At 40.8% G+C, this 9584-nt stretch overlaps 1 long non-coding RNA gene across 1 annotated transcript in view; it reads right to left on the reverse strand.

Annotated features, from left to right (window-relative positions):
• LOC109459032 (uncharacterized) overlaps positions 1–8777 on the reverse strand; it is a 51168-nt gene extending 42391 nt beyond the window's left edge. The window contains exons 1-2 of the long non-coding RNA XR_012491475.1: positions 8565–8777; positions 6234–6370 (exon numbers count right to left, since the gene is read on the reverse strand). This is a non-coding gene — a long non-coding RNA (uncharacterized LOC109459032). The remainder of the gene's footprint in view (positions 1–6233; positions 6371–8564) is intronic.
• Between the last annotated feature and the right edge of the window lie 807 nt (positions 8778–9584).

Below are 9584 nucleotides of genomic sequence, written 5' to 3' on the forward strand. Positions count from 1 at the left end.
ACATCAGCATATATTCCTATCAAAACCAACAACAACAACAACAATAGGAGGGTAAAAAAAAGTATACAAGGTCAAAGGACAATAGAAACAACTAATAAAGCATAGCAGACCATAGTGTGTTTATGTTGGGATTCACTCCCTTTCCCTTACCTTCTCTAATATTGCTTAAACATTTCATCAAAGCACAAAATGGAGGTAAATCAAAATAATGAACAACCAAAATAAGATATACATGACTTTTGAGGTTCTATAAGCTACAATGTTGTTTACCATGAGCAAGGAGCTGATTAAGGTGCAGGGTCAGAAACTGCTTTCCTTGGTTAAATCATACATTTGTAAATCAAGCTTTGCTGAAATACAGCCATGCCCATTCATTTTTATGTAGCCCATGGCTGCTTCCATGCTGTAACCGCAGAGGTGAATAAATTGTCTCAGACCATAAGACCCTGCAAGCTTTAAAAAAATCCAGAAATGGAAGAATAACATAGGTGACCCAGAGGCAGTACAAATTAGAAAAATAATTTGCAGACTGAATGATTAGTTTTAAAGTGAGAGCTAGGGTAAGGGAGTAAGATACATCAGGATACATGGCACAACAGGTCCAATAGCTGTTTTAAAAGTTGTAACACTTTTTTAAACCTTGCACAATTAAAAAAAAAAAGTATTATATAATGTGAATATGGAGATGTAGGGGATAAGTTTGACTTTGGAAACCCTAAAAGTCCTCTCATATTAAAGACATTTTGTTGTAAAAGAAAAACACGAGAATCAAAAGAGAATCTTAACCACAACATAAAAAATGATTTGTCTCCTATAGACACTCGAGTATTATTAAAAAATACTGAAACTTTTCAGATGAATGCAGTAAACCAAATGAAAAGGATTAATATTTTAAAAGGAAGAGGATAAAACTATGGGTTTAGGCAATGTTTATATAAGTAAAAAAAAGGGGGAAGGAAGAGAGGGTTGTGGAAACACCACAGTACGTATTTTTCTGAAAAACAAAAACAAAAAACCGAGGTTCATACAAAGTTAAAGTGTCAGAACTAAAACAATTATATAAAGTCTACGGATGATTTTTTTTTTTTTTTAAATGAGGCAAACACTCATGTACTCGTTAAAAAATCTTTGCTGAGCAAACGGCGGAGAGGAAACCCCCAGCGGGTGCCTTAAAGCGGACGGACAGGGAGAAGCCAGCGGAAACGGAAGCCGGAAAGCCGGAGCGGAAAGGGCGACGCACCTCCTCCCGCCCCGCCCCCTCCGGGGCACTGGAACGGGATCCGCGGCTGAGATCGCTATGGGTGGGCCCGCAGGCCACGTGACCTTCCCACAGCACCCCGCGAGCCAGCGGGCTGCGCCTGCAATGGCCCCTTTCCCACGGGCTGCAGGTCTGAGCCGGGCGCTCTGAGCACTGTCCTTCTCGGTGCGGCCTGGGGCGGACCTGCCGGGCGGGGGCGGTGCTCAGCCGCAGAGCCAACAGCAGACGCCGGGTCTCCCAATCAGACTACGTTTCAAAGAGATCACACTCATGAACTCTAGTGCGATTGAAGAGGAAAACGGTGTATTTGGACACACACACACACACACACACACACACACACACAACTGGATGATGACCGCCGTCAACTGAACTAGATTTACGAGCAAACTGAATGTATATGTGTCCATGGAACACACTCTGGCACACCCTGTTTGTAAATGAAATAAATCAGTCCACCAGGATTCACACCAATCTTTAACCCTTAAGTGACATGTAGGAAGCTGCAAAGTGGAGACGGGCCAGGCTTCCTTGTATGGTTATTGAGAATAAAAATCACACACACACACCCGCAGCGATTATGCATTATGTTTCACTTTTGAAATAAATATTTTTAAAATCCTGCTCAGATGAACCCAGGCACTTCTCGCTCCTGGATCCCAACTTTTTTTTTTGAACTTTGTAACTTGTCATTGGCCTACGGTTTTTGTTGATGCTAGACGGCGCTGTGAATTCAGAGGTCCCGGATTCCCCAAAACACTGTATAGCCTATACTTCTGAAATTTAAGAAGGTGAATTGAAGGCATGAAAGTAACCTGTGTCTGGAGCTGAATTTCCTCCTTCCAGGAGGAGTGTTCATGGTCCGACTGGAGCAAGAGAAGGTTGGACCCTGAAAACATTAAATTTTTCTGTGGCCATTCTCCTGATCCTTCATCTGTCTCTTGTTTTGCCCACCACAGACTCTGCCCTTTGCCCATGCAGAGTCTGACTCTAAACCCCATATGTTTTTATTTGAAATTTACAAGACTCTAACATTCTCATTTTACAGTTACACCAGCTGTGTTCCTAGTAAGCAGACCCTGATGAAACATGAAAATCTATAAAATCCAAACACATTAACATGGAATAAAATCCTACAAAAACTAGCCCAGTCACCTACTTCATTTTCTTCAGGTTACTGAAATGTCTGCTTTTCATGTGATATCTCAAATCTTTTGACTTCTGTACATTCACTGGTCCCTACCTGAATGTAAGTCCTTCTTTTGCCTTCCCTAGCTCCTAATTTCCATGGCTTTCTGCTGCTTGTTCTTTCTGTATTCAATCATAAAGTGCTTTCCCCAGGACACCTTCAAAGACCGTTTAAATTCAGGTTGCGTGGCAGGGCATCTTGTGGGTTGCAACAGAATAATACACATTCCTTGCTACCACACATCTAGTCTGATTTCCACTCTGGATTCAAATTGCCACTTGACTTACATTTCAAGGAGAAACTATCTTTTTGCCCATTTGTCCAACCCTCACGTGTAGCAAAATGCATGATGCCATGTGGTTGTTCTAAACATTTTCTTAGTTTTCAAAAATGAATGGGTCATAATCAATTGTCTTTATATCGTGTTTCCCTGAACATAAGACCTGGCCAGACAATCAGCTCTAATGAGTCTTTTGGAGCAAAAATTAATAAGACCCGGTATTATATTATATTATATTATATTATATTATATTATATTATATTATATTATATTATACCTGGTCTTAATTATAGAAAAGTAAGACCGGGTCTTATATTAATTTTTGCTCCAAAAGACTCATTAGAGCTGATTGTCCGGCTAGGTCTTATTTTCAGGGAAACACGGTATATCCTAATAATGAATAACTGGATATAGAAGTTAAAAAATGTATTTTACAATAGTCTCTAAAATATGATATGCTTAGGGATAAATTGCAAAAGGTCACAACAGAAATTTCAGGGGTGATGAGCAATGATCTGTATCTTAATCATGGCGGTGGTTGCATTACTGGATGCATTTGTTGAAATACATTGAATTGTCTACTGGAAAAAGATGAACTTCACCTTAATAAACTGAACTTAAACATAAATGGGCTATTGCATCAATTTCCTTATTTTTGGTCTTTCCCTCTTTGACTTAGTAGTGCCTCCCCCATGTTAAAAATGTGAATATCCCTTTTTCATAGTAGAAAATTTCAATTTACACCTCCTGTATAAAGTGATAAGAGTGCCGCCTACGCATTCAGATTTATCTCTTGCCCCAATGTGTCCTCAGTTTTATGAACAGATCATTCTTCTTGCCTTGTTCCCCTGGAACAACTTTAACCTCTGGGTAGTCATTCCATTATTTCTGTAGCCTTTAAATCTATGCTGGTGCTTGTTATGTGTGTAATGTGTCTTCCCAAAATTCATATGTTGAAGCCTTAACACCCCATACCTCAGACTGTGAATGCTTTTGGAGAGAATGCATTTAAAGGGGTGATTAAGTTAAAAGAAGGCCATTAGGGTGGCCACTAATCCAATCTGATTGGTGTCCTTATAAGAAGAGAAAATTTGAACATGCAAAGAGACATCAGGGGTAATAACACAGAGAGGAAAGACCACAGTGAGAAGGTGGCCGTCTGCAAATCAAAGGAAAGGGCTAGAAGTAACCAAACCTGCCTACACCTTGATCTTCGACTTCCAGCCTCCAGAACTGTGAGAAAAAAAATTTTTAAGTCACCCAATCTGTTGTATTTTGTTATGGCAGCCCTAGCAACTGACCTCCTGACCATTGATCTTAGATAACTGTCCCTTGGAGTGATAAAATACACTGAGCTAAGGTTCTGCTTCTCTCTTCCCCATTATAACTTTTTAATTGTACATCTTGCTCAGTGGTTCTGCTCAGATTTAATATTCTTCATTTTAAAAGAGCCAATGGTTAGCAAATAGATGAGAATAATATAAAAAGTCATTACAGGGATGACACAGGTTTGTGGGACAAAAACAAAGAATAGACAACTGTGATGAGCTGTGATTTGATCTTTGGATCCCTAAACACATCACAGCGCTGGTCCTCTGGGAGATCAGTGGAGGGTAGCAACCCAGAAAGAACAGTGACAAGGACAAATATTCAACCCATAATAAATAAAACATCTCAAATATCAAGCCCTGCTTTTCTTCTATGAAAATTAGATGATTGCTTTTAATTCTTCCTATTTATTTGATTAAAAATTTGAGTGAACTATGGCAATGCTGAACTGCTATTCATGTTATTTTGGAGAGACTAAATTAATTTATTCACATATAAGAAGATACATATGGAAATATTACCTTTTTTAAAATTAAATTTTAAAAGTTTGTAATTGTGGTAAATTACACACAATATAAACTCCACCATCATAACTACTTTTTAGCATACAGTTCAGTAATAGTAAGTACAGTCATACTTTTGTGAAACCAATCTCTAAAATTCTTTTCATCTTGTGAAAATGAAACTGTGTGCCCATTAAATAACTCCTCAATTCTCCCGCCCCCTCCATCGTCATTAAGCTTTCCTCTATGTTTTATTCAAGAAGTTTTATAGTTTTAGACCTTATATTTAGGTCTTTGTTTCATTTTGAGTTGTTTTAGTATATGGTTTAAGGACCAAACTTTATACTTTATACTTGGCAGGTGGATATCCAGTTTTTTTCACACCATTTGTTGAAAAGACTGCCTTTCTCTCATTGAATGGTCTTGGCACCTCATAAATCATCTGACCCCATATGCAAGGGTTTATTCCTGAGCTTTCTAGTCTATTCCATTGGGCCATATGTCTGGCTGTATGCTGATACCACACTATTTCATTTACTGTAGCTTTGTAATGATTTCTGAAACCAGGAAGTGTAAGACCTTCATCTTTGTCCCTTTTCAGGATGGCTTTGACAAGACAGCGTAGGGCCTTTTGAGGTTCCATATGAACCTGACAGACCATCTCCTTGACCAAACTATGACCAGGTTCCTCTGAAAACCCAGCTCTCAGGTTCTCAACTGGGCCTCCATCTGACCCCATGAAAAACTACAGACTCTCAAATAATTCTGCCCTTCTCCTTAAACATTAAAAGATTTAAGCAAATACTATCATCGTTTCTAACAGCTCAATCCCGAGGTTGACTCAAGGCTGCCAAAAGAATTTACTGTCTTTTCTCACCAACACCAGACGATAGATCCCCTTTTCTTAGAGCATCTACTAACATGGGATTACACTTTTGAGTCCTTCCTCTGTCCCTTTCAGACGTATATGTATCTCTTTCAACTCAGGGGTTGACCCAAGATTTTCTCCAGGACTCAAGATTTTCCTTGGAAATGAAATTAAGAAGGACGACGCCTTTGTTAAGAAGGTGGAAACTTAACTTCAATAATTGTCAGCTAGCAGACAAGGTGGCCCTAATTAATTTACACTGACCAGCTTTTGTCATTTTTTCACTCCCCTGAGCCTCCTCTCATTTCCATGCCTTTTCCCTCATCCTCTCTTTAAAATGCCCAAACACCTCTGTACAAATAGAAGTTGAGTCCATTTAACACTGGCCCCTCTATGCCATTGCAATAATACATTACTGATTAAAATTCTGTCCTTACCACTTCAAGTGCTGCCCAGCTTTGTTTACTTCTGACAATACCACTAAACTGTATATTTTGTGGGATGGGGAGGGGATACTTGGATCTCATGTCTTACTTGTAAACTGTGGGCATTTCAGTAAACACTACATAACGGGTTTTTTATTTTGGAGGCTGCCACTTGCTATGCAGGCCACAGCTTGAGGTCTCTTCCCTTGTAGAGATTATGAGATTTGTATTGTCACCAGGCCAAATGTGACATGCCAGGGCAGTTTTTCAATTTGGTGTTCAAAGAATGTGATGCTGGAGGACAGGAGAATGAAATCAAGAGCCTTAGAGTGGAGGGAGGCAGGCACAACACTAAAAATTCCAGATTTGTTTGCTACTTACATGCTGTTGGCAGTGAGTTTTCATATCGAGGAATGAGATCTGTGGAGTCTGGCTGCCTGGGCTGGTTTTCCAGTCCTGCCATTTTCTGTGTGGCTTTAGGCAAATTTCGTAACTTGGCTGAGGCTCAGATTTCTAATCTGTAAAACAGAAACAAGAGTCCTAATATGATATTTTGAAGTATAGAGGTGATAACCCATTTGGCTATTCACACTACGGCTAAAATATGCCAGTATCTGTACAGTGAGGCTTGGTTCTAGGAACTTCCGGTGCATATTCTCACTGCTGGGTTGTGGGGTGTGGGAACTGGGTCACATCACAGATTCTGTCTCCTGGAGCAGCCCCACAAACCACATGTTGGCCGTCAGTTTTCCATGTGGGTGCCCATCTGTCCAGACCATTGTCCTGACTCTACATCCAGAATCAAGCAGTAAGCTTTAGCCAGTGTGGAGATGGGTAAAGAAAGGGCATCGCTGTTCTCTGTGGCTTTTTTTCTTTCTGCACTGAGGCTCACCAAATTAAGAGACACTTCTGCTCAGAAAATAACAATAAAAATGTTGATTGAGCATAAGTATGTACTAGCTACATATTTAATCCCCACGATTTATAATGAGGTGGTCATTGTTATTGCCATTGAGTGTCTAACAAAATCAGGTATTTGGTAAATGACTAGCAGTCTTCAATCTAATAAGTGGTAGAAACAGGAAAGCCTCACAGTCAATTTCCCGGGTTTCTGTGACCAGCTTTTTACCACTGCCCACATTTTAAGATCATGCAGACCTGGAAACAGCACTTGGGGTATGGCCCTGCTTTCTTAACCATCTCCCTGTTGTTGCCAAAACCTGGCCCAGATGCAGGAGAGGGGAGTTGACAGACACAGCTTGTTGGTTCATTCAAGGTCTAGCTCATCAAACAGTCTCCCAAGTCTAGTGCTAAGAGGCGAGGGCGATCAGCCAGCACACGTGCACACGGAGCTGCTAAGTACATCACGACTGCACTGAGGCAAGCGTCACAAAACTAGGATGGGCGCAGAAGAAAAAGGCAAAGACACAAGGAAAAGTCACTTGGACTTGGCCCTCAACCCTTTCATCTTCCTGACTGCAAATCTTCCTGCCACTGCCATCTTCCAACAGCCCAACGATGAAGGGCTACCCATTAGAGATGAAGGAAACGATGTGTGCATGTAGGTTGAACCACTCTTAGGGACCCTAACCTGCCTTTTTGATGATTTCTTGTTATGTGTGGCTGATGAACTTGCAGCATTATGAAATAGTTCAAGTCGGGTTTCCTATTTATAAGAGCGAAACACAATTATCTCAAGAGAAAGGGATACCAGTAAGGCTCATCACCTCTATTTGTTTAAAAAAATCAAAAATTAAAAAACTCTCGTTACCTTTAAACTTGCCAATCATCTTGCTACATAAACACCATATTATATGTCGTTCATGGGATTGCTCTTCACAGGAAGTAAAATGAAGGTGAATGGTCTAATAGAGTGAAGATGATGGGGAATTTTTGGACTGAGATCTGACCTTTAGATTCTGTATATGAAGTGTCGACCCCTAGAACAGACATACCCTTTGGAGGGAAAATATCCATTAAGCAACAATGTTTCTGTTCTGTTGGCTGTTCACATCTCATAAACCTAGAACAATAGTCCCTCCAGAATAGTTGTTAGACAATTAAATAAAGGATTTCACTACTTGCATAGCAGATACGTGCTATCGAGTCTCTCAGAGATGCACCGTGTAAGGATGCTTCTTTGAATTCTTTCTACCCCATCGTGCTTTTGTGTCTCTTGGTTTCCTGTGAGGAAATCCCTTTTCAACACAGATTGAGGAACCCCATCTTCAGTCTCCAGGCCACTCAGCAGCCTCTGCACAAGCGAACCATGTCAGAGAGGTGTCAGCGTTCAGCGGGAAACAATGGACGTCACTGAATTGGCTAAATACTAGAAAGGTGGATCAATACAATTTCTGGAAAACACTAAAACGGGAAAACTGCAACATCTGCCTTTTTAAAAAAAATCCCATTCTATCTAGTAAAGATGCTTGAAAAGATTACAATAATTGAAAAGATTCTTTGAAAAATGGTTACGAAGGCATTTTTAAAAACAGGACTGAAACATATGCACAATGCAAATCTATGAATCTGGTTGTAGATAATATTTATGTGATTTAAAATATGAGCATTTACACACAGATGTTAAAGACATTTGCATGCCAAAACAGAAAGAGAGAACAAATATTACAAGGCAAGGCCTGAAGCGGTAGTCTACAGCAAGCAGTACGACTTCTGCACAAACGCGTTCTTTATACAAACTCTCCAACTGACCCCAGAGGAAGAGCAGAGCAGCTGACCTCGTCTGTGCAGCAGATCCCGCAGCGAGACCCTCAGCCGGGCCCTGCGCTCAGCGGTGCCTGGGAGGCCCCGCCCTTGGTGGGCAAAGTCCGAGGAACGGATTGAGCTCCGTAGGATTGAGCTCAGTAGGTCGTCTGCGCTTGCGCAGGAGGCCCCCAGGGACTCCGTTGCCAGGCTCCCACCAGCGCTGGCTTTTGCTGGTGCGATGAATGGAAAAGTCCTGGAGACTCCAGAGAGCACGGAAAGAAAAAGAGGAGGCACGGCATCGAATAAAACCCACTGGGAATGTACTAAAAAATGAAAGCAGGGAATGGTGTTGGGGGCCTTGCCTAAATTCTACAGGGATTTTGGAGACTTGAATGTCATCTTCTATAGCACCCTTGCTGGGAAAAAGAAATTCAACTTCTAGGACGGGCGGTGTGGGGGGAGTTAGAGATATACGAAACAGGGGTCATGACCTTAGGGAACTATCCCCCTCACTTTTGTTAGGAGTGGACTAGGCATTGTGGTTATAGAAGAATATCCGTACTTTGTGAAAATGCAGGCGGGGATGTCATCATATCTTATTTACTCCAAAATTGTCTATTCACACATGTGTATATAGGTGAGTTTACTATAGCAATATGTTGATCATTTTGAATCTGGGTGGCTCGATATGGGTGTTAATTTTACAATTCCTTTTGCTTTTCTGAAAAAAAAAACAACAAATCCATTTTCACTGTAAACTTTAAAATTTTAAATTCAAGAAGAAAGTTCTCTGCCAAATTATATATTAAATGCCGGAGGTACTACAATATAATATATTGCATGAACTATTTGATCCCATTAAGTATTTTCCAACTTTCTTTAACATAATCAAATCGTTCTGAAATGGGTTCCTTCTGTGCACAGCTGAGGATCGATTTAACCCTGTTTTCTGTTAAGGCTGCTCCTGGCCTCCCGCTTGTGGACGCCAGGTGGCGCTGTGAGACGCCGGCCGCTCCGAATTTTAGG

Source organism: Rhinolophus sinicus, linkage group LG13 (genome assembly GCF_036562045.2).
Source record: "Rhinolophus sinicus isolate RSC01 linkage group LG13, ASM3656204v1, whole genome shotgun sequence".
NCBI lineage: Eukaryota > Metazoa > Chordata > Mammalia > Chiroptera > Rhinolophidae > Rhinolophus > Rhinolophus sinicus.